Below are 14,313 nucleotides of genomic sequence, written 5' to 3'. Positions count from 1 at the left end.
TAAGTAATTCGTTTGCTCTCCCCTCCTTTCTAATTGTGGTTTTTGACGTTACATGTGATCGATAATTTATTTATTTCTTTTTTTGACACAGGAATCACCACTTATCAAGGCCTGGAAAACACTCGAGAATAAGGGTTAATGGGTATACATTAGTCAATGTGATTATAGCGTAGTAAACATAAGTAGTGGAATTTTTGTAAGTTGGATTACATAGGGGGGCGGTTCATCAAGAACTTGTTTACATTAGTCTTGATAACAATCAGATTGTAGTCAGCTGGAAAGCAGGCCAACGGAAGAGAGTCACACAGGAGTGCAGTTATAAGAAAGAAGCTTTGTTCGTAGAATCTACGTTTAGGTTTAGGCACAGATAAAGAGTGTGGGAAATTATTATTAGTGGTTCTGGCTAGACGAATGTTTTTCGTGAAAGTTTGGCCGGTGTGGGGAACATAGATTGAAGCTCAGACGAGCACCTGCCATGGAAATAACGATAAAGCAGAGACAGGTTCGAGACGTCAAAGAGTTTGCAGGGAAGAGAAAAGGGCATCCCCCACTAAGTTACGAATTCTATTTTGAACTCTGTCAAGGCAGGGTAAGCTACTTCTAGCAGCTCCTGCCCAGATGTGGCAACAGTACTCCATCATTGGCCGTACTTGGCTTTTATATAGGTATATACAGGAGTGATATATCTACTGGAGCGATAGAAGGATCCTACCATTTTCTCAGCGACCTTGGCAACGGATTTATACATGTGTTCCATTTCAGATCTGGAGTAAAGGTCAAGCCCAGAAGCTTGTCAAAACGTGAAGCCTCCCCAAGGCGAGAGCCATCCATTTCAACCGATGCCAGATTGGCATCAGAGCGTAGATGGTGTAGAGATAGAAGCTTGGTTTTAAATGCATTAAAAGTAACCAGCCATCTCTGTTTCCATTGTACCACGTGCTCAACATCAGAGGAGAGAGAATCGGAGAGACCTTGGTCGTTTACGGTCTTTGATGTGCTCCATAGATGGTAATGTCGTCAGCATAAATGTCTACAAATGTTTCTCTTCCTTTCCAAAGGTTTTGACTATCTTCCAAGTTTGTACGGATAATTTCGTTTCGGTTGAAATATTTTGTTGACTTGATAACACGCAGCAGCAATTCATTCTCTTCCTTCTTTTTCTTTGTTGATGCATCAATTTTGGTAAAACAACGCTTTTGCGGTCTTCCTTTAAATTGTTATGCATAGGCTTATCAACTAATTTCTAAATATAGTTATATCTAAGTATCAATGTAGCGATTCGTGGTAGTTGTGGCCCCAGAATAATGACGTTTACTTCTGTAAAATACTTTTGCTAATACACTTTTAGTTAACTCTATCAATGTGTTTGTCTAGATTAGATAGCTTGGTAATACACGTAATCAGTTAATTAAGAGTTTGGAGTCGGATGGGGCAAGTTTATACGAAAGATATCGCCTCCACGTTTTGGAAGCTGGGTGAAACGCGACTTTTGCATAACGTAGAAAATTACAACGTCTTGCAGCCCTGATGGGAAGTCAAGGATAAAGTTATATCAAATACGAGATGATCTATTGTTGTTTGGTTTCCTTCAGGGGAAGACGAACATGAATAATGAAAAGAGACGAAGACACAACACAGAGAGAGAGAGAGAGAGAGAGAGAGAGAGAGAGAGAGAGAGAGAGAGGGAGAGGGAGGCAGTACAAAGACTGAATGCTAATGAACTGTTTTATTTTACATGCAACAAAAAAAGATTTTAACCACACTGTATATATCACAACGTTAAAGAGACACCTGTTATGTAGACACTGTTTATATACACTTACTCCACGATGCACACTGGCGACGAGGAATTCGAAACTTACACTGCTACATATTTTCAAATTAAAAAAAATATCATACAACATGTGAAAGCATGTGCAATACCCTACTATCATCAGCTGTCAACCAGAGGGATAACTAGGGCTGTGACAACAGCATATTCTTTTCATTGTTTTGACTATTGAGTGTATATCCGTTAATATCTTATATGTTTTTATATAGACTGATGTGGGTCTCGGTTGATTGACTGTGCCTTACTGTGTCGGATATATACTTGAGAGTCAAAAGAATAAAAAGAATATGCTGTTGTCACAGCCCTAGTAATAACAGTTTCTGTGGCTCAAGACGGTACTGCCACATCTGGTGCCACCAGCAGCTATTAATAAATAGCCGCTGAGTAGGATATATAAAAAAAACAAGAAACTTGGTCAACTAGAAATATTGTGTATAACAAGTGTATATCTATAATTCTAATTCACAGCCAGGTATGCTAAATGACGTCATAAGTATACGTCATTAAGATAATAATGATGTGTGCATATTTATGAGTTTCTATTATTGTACCTATTTACTATGCCTCCCCACGGGACAGAGTTAGACACCAGGGTCGTTTTTTAACGTGGAGAAAAGGTACAAAAATAAAAATTGTCTCAGTCGTGAAGGATTTCTCCTCCACCGAAAGAGAACAAGAAATAGAACTGCAGCATCTGAAGAACAGATGGTATTTATTTGCTCCCCCACTGAGCAAATTAGGCACAAGGCCGATTTTTAAAGTGAGGAGTGAAGGGGAAATGGGGATCAACTCCCCGGGGAATAGGGGAGCTGGATAGTGACAATTGGTATGAAGGGTTGCCCCTACATTGACCAAGGTCTTATATGTGGAGTTGCCCCCACATATGGTCTTCGCTTGCAGTATCTGCCGGAACAGATGGTATTTATTTGCTCCCCCACCGAGCAAATTAGGCACAAGGCCGATTTTTAATGTGAGGAGTGAAGGGAGGGGGAATGGAAAAAGGGGACCAGCTCCCGAGAGGTGGGAAATGGGAGCTGGTTAAAGGTCAGGCATGTGGGGTTGCCCCCACATCTGGTCTTTGCTAGTCATAGCTGATCTTTGCTAGTCATAGCTTGCAGCATCTGCCGGAACAGATGGTGTTTATTTGCTCCCCCACTGAGCAAATTAGGCACAAGGCCGTTTTTAATGTGAGGTAAAAACCAGCTCCCCTAAAAGTAGGCAAAAAGGGGGCACTCTGGTTACCAAAAATAATAATTGTCCCAGTATAGAGGGGTTCCCCTCCATTGACTGGTACAAATTATCTTAAGTGCAGCATCTGCCGGAACAGATGGTATTTATTTGCTCCCCCACCGAGCAAATTAGGCACAAGGCCGATTTTTAATGTGAGGAGTGAAGGGAGGGGGAAGGGAAAAAGGGGGACCAGCTCCCGAGAGGTGGGAAATGGGAGCTGGTTAATGGTCAGGCATGTGGGGTTGCCCCCACATCTGGTCTTTGCTAGTCATAGCTAGTCCTAGCTAGTCATAGCTTGCAGTATCTGCCGGAACAGATGGTATTTATTTGCTCCCCCACCGAGCAAATTAGGCACAAGGCCGATTTTTAATGTGAGGAGTGAAGGGAGGGGGAAGGGAAAAAGGGGACCAGCTCCCGAGAGGTGGGAAATGGGAGCTGGTTAAAGGTCAGGCATGTGGGGTTGCCCCCACATCTGGTCTTTGCTAGTCATAGCTAGTCATAGCCTGCAGCATCTGCCGGAACAGATGGTATTTATTTGCTCCCCCACCGAGCAAATTAGGCACAAGGCCGATTTTTAATGTGAGGAGTGAAGGGAAGGGGAAGGGGAAAGGGGACCAGCTCCCGAGAGGTGGGAAATGGGAGCTGGTTAAAGGTCAGGCATGTGGGGTTGCCCCCACATCTGGTCTTTGCTAGTCATAGCTAGTCCTAGCTAGTCATAGCTTGCAGTATCTGTCGGAACAGATGGTATTTATTTGCTCCCCCACTGAGCAAATTAGGCACAAGGCCGTTTTTAATGTGAGGTAAAAACCAGCTCCCCTAAAAGTAGGCAAAAAGGGGGCACTCTGGTTACCAAAAATAATAATTGTCCCAGTATAGAGGGTTGATATTTATTTGCTGCCCACCTCAGCAAAATGTGGCACAAGGCCGGAAAGTGGGAACCCCGCAGGCTCCCCTAAAGGAGGGGCATTCCTGCAATTTTAAAAATTGCCTGAGTAACCCCGTCGGCATTCCCCGGTCAGGGCGCCTCAGGCAGCAAGCAATAAACTTGCCCCACCGGAAAGCCCGGTGGCAAGGCCTGGGAGGGTGGACCTCCTAGGTATTACCCAGGCGATTGTCCCAGTATAGAGGTTTTCCCCTCCATTGACTGGTACAAATTATCTTAAGTGCAGCATCTGCCGGAACAGATACTACACTTTGATCTTGTCCCGAAGGCCATATCTAAAATTTGTTGTGTGTCTATTATTGTCTATCTAAAGTTTGTTGTGTGTCTGTGTGTACATTTAAATACGATACAAATAATATACCTAAATACCTTTACACGAATAACATTTATTTGAGGTTTCCACATCTGGCCAATTGAGAACATATCTACTCCATCTTTAGTGTTGTCTTGAAATATCTGAGGACTTTGCTAATTATCTTTGAAATTCTCCCCAAGGTAGGGACCTCGGGTTTTATTTTCGGCAACTTTTTATTCTAGAATATTTTCCCCTTTTGGAAAGTTGAAACGCTGGTTCTAGATTCCATACATTTGATAGGCGTTTGGCCCCCCCCCCTCGGATGCTTTGATCGATTACAACCGGTCGGCCCCTCAACTCTCGATCTGTCTCCTACAAACTCTAAACACTTACTAATTTCCACGTATCTCAAAAAGACAACCCCTCTAAATGACGTCATAAGTATACGTCATTAAGATAACCACCTTATGTTTTTATATGTCATTATTTCTAATTTTTCAACTAAATTGTTATGATGAAATTTTTAAGTTAACATTCGTAAGAAATGTAAATAATTTTTTTTTTTCATTATTCTATATATTTTAGTTGACAAAACTTTTTGGTTTAAATGATCATAACAATCGTCGACCAACGCACGCTTCGGCCTTGCCCGGTTAATATCTAACACAGTATACATACCTAATAACCATTACCTATTCCCATACAGAATGGGAATAGCTTCCCTAAATTACGCCCGCTTTTTCCGCGGTTCATAAAACATAGGAAGATTTTCACAGCTTATCTGTTACTTGTCACTGATGACTTCCCGTCTGACATTATATCCTGATACGTGTTTTTTTTGTTAGATAAGAAGGGCTGTCCCCTTCTCATAAGTAAGAAGCAGACTAGACAAGTGAAAATGATATTAGGAAAAGGCTAGAATCGAACCCTGTAGGCAAGTGTTAAAGATAATGGATAATTGGAATCTTAGTCGATTGTTAATTATTTTATAAACAGCTAAATATTATTATGTTTATTCTTTTAGAATAACTGGATATTAAATATGTCAGTTAAAAATATGGACAATACGAGTTTATAAAATAAAAATAGGTTAGATATTGAACAATTAAAATTGGAAATTCTTTGTTGCCAAAAGTGTGTTTGGGCGGACATGTGTAGAAAACGTGATATAGTCACGTTGGTCGACAGTAGATTGCTGACGTCATAAAAAAGGTAATTTCTCAATATATTGAATCTAAGGGTCGAAGAAGTTGATGAGAGAGAGAGAGGGGGGAGAGGGAGAGAGAGAATAAGAGAAGATCACACACAGTGATAGAGTCAGTTCGAGACTGGGAGCCCCTTAGAGGCGAAAGGTAGAAGAGTCTACCATGCAGTCATACAAGTTTGAATTCCTGACTTCATCAATCGGCCGACAGATGAATAAAGAAATCACCATCTAATGTTTTGTAATTGTCTTTCGTGTCGTCTTTACAACCGAAAAGGTAAATGTGTTTTGTGTATTCATCTATAAACGAACTCTTGTATAACCTTCTTACAAGTAATGCGCCTCCTTCATCATAATAATGAATCTCCTCTTCTCTATATGTGTTAAGAACTGTTGCATCAATATGTCTCAGACTGTATTAATATGAAGTCCCCAAGAATCATCCCAGGCTATTATAAATGTCCCCCTCCGTAATTATCCGACGTCATAAACAAAGGAGATTTCTCAATATATTGAATTGGGGTTCGAAGTTAGAGTCAGTTAGAGTCAGTTGGGAGGAGGAGGAGGAGAGAGAGGGGGGGAGAGTTTACAGAGAGAGAGAGAGAGAGAGAGAGAGAGAGAGAGAGAGAGAGAGCAGATTCCCTTAGAAGCGAAGGGGGAAGAGGGGACCATGGAATCGGAAAGGCTTGAATTCTTGACATCACCGATCAGCCGGTTGATGAATAAAGAAATTACCAGCTAATATTTCGTAACTGTTGTCTTCGTGCCGTGTTTCCACCAACGTGAAAGGTAAATGTGTTTTTGATTATCATCATCTTAAATGAACATTGTGTCTGCCCCTCCTCCATCATCACTGATGTATCTATCCTCCTCTTTATGTGTTATAAGAACTGCGGCATCATATATCCCAGTCTGTATTAATAATATGAAGTCCTCAAGAATCATCATCACAGTCTGGCCCTGTCGGTTGGGCATTAGAATACGCCGACTGCCCCCCCCCCCTGCAGAGGGTAAAAGTCCCTCAATGGGGGTCCTAGATATGACCTTAAACTATATCCAGTGGTGAGGCCCCAGCTTGTGGGCTTTGGGGAGTGTGGAGCCACCCTTTAATTACCATTGCTCCCAGGTCCACTCTGACCCGGAGTGGTAGTACCTGTTAGGGTCCCAACTATGGGTTAAATAGAAACCGACGTGAAAACAACAAATATATTCTATAAAAAAAAAATTTCTTCAAAATCTTTGGATTCGGCATTAAATAACCCGAAAAGGGTTGATATGCCGTAAAACAAAAACAACCAACCAACCAACGATCATCACAGTCGTCATGATGTACAAAGAACTGTTATAAATGTCTTTCCCCTCAGAATTGTCATCACCATCGTTATTTGTGTATTATGAGTCCCGTCAATATGTCTCCGATATGAACCCGTCATCTCTTTCAGTAGGTAACCGCTACACAACAGTTTAAACTCTTCATTTTTAATGGTATTTGCAGTTTAATTTACTACATTTACACCCGAATATCAACGAGAATATCAGATAAAAGTGCATCGATCTTCGCAGTCAGATTGTCCCGGAAACAAGACATTTCAATATTTCAAAAATGAAGTTGCCGTTAAAATGATTTAAATATTTTGAAACTACGAGTTTCAAAAGTAATGCCTCCTATTTATTTTATTCCGACCGAATGGATCAGATGGGATTGAAAATTCTACTGTTATGATGAATGAACTTATGCGTTTACAGCTTTAAGGCTTCATCTCTCTATTGCAGATATTGACAGTGTGAGACTCTAAGAATTGCGACTTCTGTCAGGGACGTGCGTCAGAAGCAGAGATGTGCCACTGAATTCCTGGCAAAGGTACATTGAGAATGGTAGGGGCTATGTAGAAAATAAAACTCTGTAGCACAAAAGGTCACCTTTTTAATGGCACCACTCCCGTGTTTTCATAGCTCAGCAAATTTTTGAGTTAAAAAATAGGAGGCTTTACTCCTGAACGACCCTCATATATATATATATATATATATATATATATATATATATATATATATATATATATATCACATTTTAACCGTGTTTCATCATAGCTAAAACTCATCTTGTTTTCTACCATTTAGCTCAAACGAAACATCTAGTAGCAATGTTGCAACGTTATGAGAGTAAACAGTACATAAAACTACTCTTAAAAGTGATTTTAAGTCAGCCACGAACCCGACTAGCTCGACTCATCTGAAACGGCTTGCATAGAATTTAAATAAATTTATAAGAAGATTGGACTAAGTTTTGTTAGTTTTTTTTAACCTTTATGTATGTTCCGTTCAACATAGAGTTTTTTTTTTTTTTTACACAGTGATCACCACTTATCAAGGCCCGGAAACCACTCAGGGATAAGGGTTATTGCAAGTACATTGCGTTAGTGTGGAGATTTGATGAAGTGTTTACTTAAGGGGGCGGTTCATTAGGAATTTGTTAACATTGGACTTGAAGACATCCAAGTTGTAATCCGGTGGGAAGCAGGCAGACGGAACAGAGTTCCACAGGCGTGCAGTTCTAAGAAAGAAGCTTTGTTCATGGAATCCGCGCTTTGATTTAGGCAGAGATAAAGAGCGGGGGAAATTTTTCACAGTGGACTCAGCTAGACGGGTGTTTTTCGTGAAAGATTGGCGAGGGGGGACCAGAGATTGGAGTTCAGACGAGCATCTGCCATGAGTTTTCTTTCTTTATATATATATATATATATATATATATATATATATATATATATATATATATTGATGTTGGAACGATTAATCGGAATCGGGAATCGGAAAAATCGGAGCTTTTTGTAGTATCGGAATCAGGAAAATGTTGTGCCTATTTTCCGATGCCAAAACCGATTCCTTTAATTATCTTTTTTTTTTTAATTTGATTTTGGTTTAAGAAACGTCTTCCACTGCTGGTAGTCATAATAAAATGATAAATATTTATTGATGTAAACTTCCACTAAGACTAAAATCTATAGATCACCCCCTCACAAGAATGCTTTTACGTTTAACATGCACAAAAACATAGAAAAATAATTAAATTCTAGAATGGTAAAAATGATACTAACCTTCACGATGGGAATGTACAGATGCACCGATGGGGGGAGGGGAGAAGAAAACCAGCACCTTCTACCTCCTTTAAACTACCTGACGTCATTTTCAGACGGCCTTTCGACTGACATTTGAGCTTCCGTATAATACATGTTTACAAAACTTTTGTTTGTCGTGATTCGTGATTCTCGCTTTTGGGGGTTGAAAAAGCTATTATTTGTACAAAGAAGGTGCTTCTTTTTTAAATTTAATTCAATATTTTAGGACTTTACTAATCATCTTTGTAATAGACACAAAAAAAAACTGTTATTCATCTTTCAAGGGATTTTTACAATGAATTTATTTAACTTCAAAATTAAGCTGAAATTGTCAGCCGTGAAATCATTTTTCATTATATATATATTTTTTTTTTCACGTGTATAAGTATTTTTTTCCTTTTGGGAATTAACTTAAGTCTTTAATATTTCAAATGCAATTAAAAAGTATTGGAAACCGTCCAAAAGCGAGTCGCCAACCTAATAGGTCTCGAAATGTCATCTAAACTTCAGCCCCTGTCCCATCGACGAAATGTTGCATCCCGCTGCCTGTTTTACAAGTATTTTAATGGTGGATACCTTTGTACCCCCCACGACGAAAATACCCCCGACAAACTCGATAAGCAGCAAAGTCCCACCCCTTCACAGTAGATATCCCTAGATGTAAGAAAGCCTTTTACTCTAATAGCTTCTTCCCCAGAAGTGCAAGACTTTGGAATTCTCTTCCGGTTTCCTACTTCCCCAACTGTACTGACTTACAGAAGTTCAAGTGTAATGTGAACAGACATCTTACTGCTAAACTCCCTACATAGTACCCCTACAACTTAGGTTCTTGATAGTAGCCCCCTTGCCTTGTTTGGGGTGAAAATGTAAAAAAAAAAAAAAAAAAAAAAAAAAAAAAAAAAAGAACAGATAAACCGGCTTTCAAAACTATGTCCTCCTAATTTTATTCCGCCATTTTTGCTCGTACCTAATAATAATTAGTTCGCTGCATCTCATACAACATTTCACACCTCATACAAAATTTCGGCCCGAACGTCGCAGTAGTTTCCGAGAAAAAGTAGAAAGGACAGACAGACAGTCTAAGAAAAAAAGTCAATACAAACAAAACACGTTATACTTCAGATGCGTCCATTTCATTTGTGCGTTTAACGCTGTAGATAAGTTAAGCGTGACAGACCGACGAAAGCGATATTTCAACAAATCAACCGATGACTCTAATTTTATTTGGACGCATCTAAAACGGCAACTTCAAACTTCAACGTAACAGACCAAGTGGCCAACTAAGGGACAGGGTCTCTTGTCAAGATTTGTGGACGCAACTCAAAGGTTTTTTAAACGAAAGGTATGTTTGGTATGTACCATTTGAATAGTTTTACAGTAACGAACCTCTGCGATGGGACGGTGGCGGAGGGGAGTGAGCCTAGCCTCGGAGTGGGGGGCGGCTCGGAAGAGAAACTTGTCTGTGTATGGAGGGGGTAAATTGGAGTCGGGTGATGCATGCCATCAGAGGAAGCGAGGCAGGGAGACGGATGGGGTGGTCAGTGTCGGAGCAACAATTGCTTGATGGAAACTCGGTTTATCCGCAGATTTTCGGTTGTCATGGGAACAACATCAGTATTACTTTGGATGCCATTGATGGTAAAGTCGCAGAAAATGATGAATATCGGACATTGGGTAACGAGCGCGGGAGTGGGAGGTCGTTTAAGGCGTTGGTGGGAGCGGTAGTAGCGAGCGTGCTTTTTTTTATTGTTTTGTTTTGTGTCTTTTTAGGGGTTGAGGTTAGAGTGTTGATGTTCGGGTTCGGCGGTTTAGGTAAAGAGAGCCTATTCATAAATCATACGCTGCGTTTGTCAAAATTGGGTCCCTAATGCCCGTTGCAGTATCAATATATGCACGCTCTGCCTGTTCGATAAAAAGTAACGTGATAGAGAGAGAGGAGGAGGAGGAGGAGGAGGAGGAGGAGAGAGACAGAGAGAGAAGAGGGTAAGATAAGAGAGAAGGAAAGTACCTATTCAAGTTTTCATCAAAGTGAACAGTATATGTGTGTGTGTATGTGTGTATTTGCATATATGTGTGTGTATATGTGTGCGTATATGTGCGTATATATGTGTGCATATGTGTGTGTATATATGTGTGTATTTGCATATATATGTGTATGTGTATATATGTGTGTGTATATATGTGTGTATGTGTGTATATGTGTGTGTATTTACATATATATGTGTGCATGTATATATATATACATACATATATATATATGTGTGTGTGTGTGTTTGTGTGTGTATGTTTTATGCGTCTGTGTGTTTGTGTGTGTATATATATGTGTGTGTGTACCTATATATATATATATATATATATATATATACGTGTGTGTGTGTGTGTGTGTGTGTGTGTGTGTGTGTGTGTGTGTGTGGGTGTGTGTGTGTGTAATAACACAAATATTAGGTTGTTCCAAAAGTTAGTAAACACCTGCAAAAAATTGAAATTTTACTCGCCAAATAACAAAAAAAAAAATTAATAATGAAAAAAAAATAATAATAAATAAATAAAATAAATAAAATAAAATTAATCCTCAAAATACCATGATTTTCCAAGATTTTCTTCCATCGATCTGCAAATTTTCGGATCTGGTCAAAGTACCATTCAGCTGGTTTCAAATCAAAGAATTCTTGACAGGCTTCCTCAACTTCATCAAACGAGTCAAATCGGCAGCCGTTCAGAAAGTTTTGTATTGATCGGAAAAGACCGTAATCGGGTGGAGCACAGTTAGGACTGTAGGTTGGAAGTCGCAAAACCTCAACGCCGCTCGGCTCTTCAAACTTGTCTTTGGTCTTCCTGGGGTGTGTGTGGCTTGGCAGTAACAAAGTAAAGCTTGCAGCTCAATTTTATCAATTGCCATCTGGAATAGAAAGATGAAAATCACTATAACAAAAAAAAAAAATAAATAAAATAAAACATCGCATAAAAATTTAATTTTCGCAAGTGTTTATGCAAACTTTTGGGACAACCTAACATATAATCATAAATAATTATAATTTATACTTACAGACAATAGTGTTTCATCCTTTCGGAATCATCAGTGTAGTAAGTAACGACTGCTGCTTGTACAGGGATTCGAACCCAGCTGCGAAGCCATTTCTGACTCCATAAGCAAGGGACATAACTCCAGGGCCACCATCAAGCATGACGAGAATTGAGTGAAATGTAACATTCAAAAAGCCAAATACATGCATAAACGCTAAGAACGATCTACTGCGATTAAGCTATCGGGATTTCACGATTTCGCATGAAGGAAAACTTACTGACTTTTTATTTCGCAGAAATTGGTGAACTGTTAAGAACTTACTTCTTAAAGTGGCGGAAATGACTATAATTATAAATAATCAATTTTATACCTATAGAGATTGCTGTTTTCTCCTTTCGTAAAAGACCAGCACACACACACACACACACACACACACACACACACACACACACACACACACACACACACACACACACACACACACATAACTACTTCATTTACTCACATAAAATTAATATACGAAAGTATAGATTTATGCGTAAACTTTAAGTATTTACTTCAAAAGTGCTCAATATGTAGGTAAAGCTAGTTAGTAATTTATAAAATATATATGGCGATTAAGCTATACTGAATATTCGGCGTTTCATCCACTTTAGGATTCGTCAGGCTTATGCGCGAATTCTGTGGTTGTTTATCGTTTTTATATGGTCCTCTTCTGTTGAGGATTTTAGTTAGCCAATCAGCTTTCTAGTAAATTAGGCCTAAAAGCAGACGTTTCAGCTAACATAAAAATAACAAACTTCCTGGACGTCACGTTAAACTTAGATAAAAACACATATGAACCATACTTAAAAGATAACGCTACTCCAATTTACGTAAACCCTAAGTCAAATCACCCACCATCAATTATAAAACACATTCCGAACTCGATCGTAAGCAGACTCAGTAATAACTCAAGCGATGAAAATGCATTTAACAGGTCAAGTAATATCTACGCAACAGCCCTAAAAAATAGTGGATACAAAAATATCGATATCAAATATAAGCAACAAAACACCAATAACTATAATAAAATTAAAAATAGAAGAAAAAGAACTATAATTTGGTATACGGCCCCATACAATCAAATGTTAAAAACAAAACTTGGCAAGAAATTTCTAGATTTTATTGAAAAACACTTTCCCGCAACCAACCCCTTACACAAAATCTTCAATAAAAATACCCTAAAGTTATCCTACAGTTGTTGCGAAAATTTAGAGATGATAATTAAAGCACATAATAACAAAATACTAAATAAAAACCATGTAAACAATAACAAAATAAACAATAAAAAAGTCGACACCATGACAAAAATAAAACTAACACTAGCAGAAATAATAATAATAATAATAATAATAATAATAATAATAATAATAATAATAATGATGATAATAATAATAATAATAATAATAATAATAATAATAATAATAATAATAATAATAATAATAATAATAACAACAAACCAACCCCGGACAAGAACAACCATACCATAAATAAAAATACTAACAACGAACAAGATAAATGCAATTGTAGACACCACACACTTTGTCCAGTTCAAAATAAATGTCTAACAAAAAGCATAGTTTATCAGGCAACAATATTTGCGAAAGAAAACCCGAATAACAAGAAATATTACGTAGGCATGACTTCCTTAGATTTCAAAACTCGATACTATGACCACAAAAGTACATTCAACAATAAAAAAAACACCGTATAAAAACAACACTAGCGAAAAAATACTGGGAACTCAAAGAAAGCGGACATTCGCCGGTAGTCGAATGGAAAATAATGAGACAAGCTACCACGTGCAGACATTTAGACAACCCATGTAAATTATGCTTTCATGAAAAATTTGCTAAAGAACCCCCAAATCTATTAAACTGTAGAAGAGAAATAGCAAATAACTGTGTTCACAAAATCAAATTTACTCTAGGATAGCGATACAAAATAGTTTTAAAACTAACAAAAACAATAGAAAATAAAAAAATAAATAAATTAAATAAACATGAATATACATAAACGATCACATATATATGTATGTATATATATATATGTATATATATATATGTGTGCATACATGTATGTACACATATGTATATTTATATATAAAAAAAATGTCTGCCTTAAACCACTAACCTAGTTTCAAAACAGATCCTTTGTTCGATAAAATACATGCCCATTGGCTGATAGGAAGGGCGCGGTGGATACTAGAAAGCTGATTAGCTAACTAAAATCCTTAACAGAAGAGGACCATATAAAAACGATAAACAACCACAGAATTCGCGCATAAGCCTGACGAATCCTAGAGTGGATGAAACGCCGAATATTCAGTGTAGCTTAATCGCCATATATATTTTATAAATTAATATATATATATATATATATATATATATATATATATATATATATATATATATATCCTGTACCTCTATAAGGCCACCATTCGCCCATGTATGGAGTATTGCTGTCACATTTGGGCTGATGCATCTGCTACTAGTCTCTCGCTCCTTGACAAGCTTCAAAAGAGAGTCGCAAACCTGAGAGGCCCTGAACTGGCATCTAAGCTTCAGCATTTCTCCCATCGACGAAATGTTGCATCCCTCTGCCTGTTCTACAAGTATTTTAGTGGTGAA

General features: G+C 38.2%; 1 long non-coding RNA gene across 1 annotated transcript in view; it reads right to left on the bottom strand.

Moving 5' to 3' along the window:
- LOC145261086 (uncharacterized) overlaps nt 1-11,347 on the bottom strand; it is a 118,221-nt gene extending 106,874 nt beyond the window's left edge. Inside the window, exon 1 of the long non-coding RNA XR_013864405.1 lies at nt 11,198-11,347. This is a non-coding gene — a long non-coding RNA (uncharacterized LOC145261086). The remainder of the gene's footprint in view (nt 1-11,197) is intronic.
- Nucleotides 11,348-14,313: the final 2,966 nt, after the last annotated feature.

This window comes from Euprymna scolopes, chromosome 37, assembly GCF_053919585.1.
Source record: "Euprymna scolopes isolate OS-2025 chromosome 37, ASM5391958v1, whole genome shotgun sequence".
Classification (NCBI taxonomy): domain Eukaryota; kingdom Metazoa; phylum Mollusca; class Cephalopoda; order Sepiida; family Sepiolidae; genus Euprymna; species Euprymna scolopes.
Note: the sequence above shows the minus strand (reverse complement) of the source record. Positions and strands in the feature narration are given on the sequence as shown.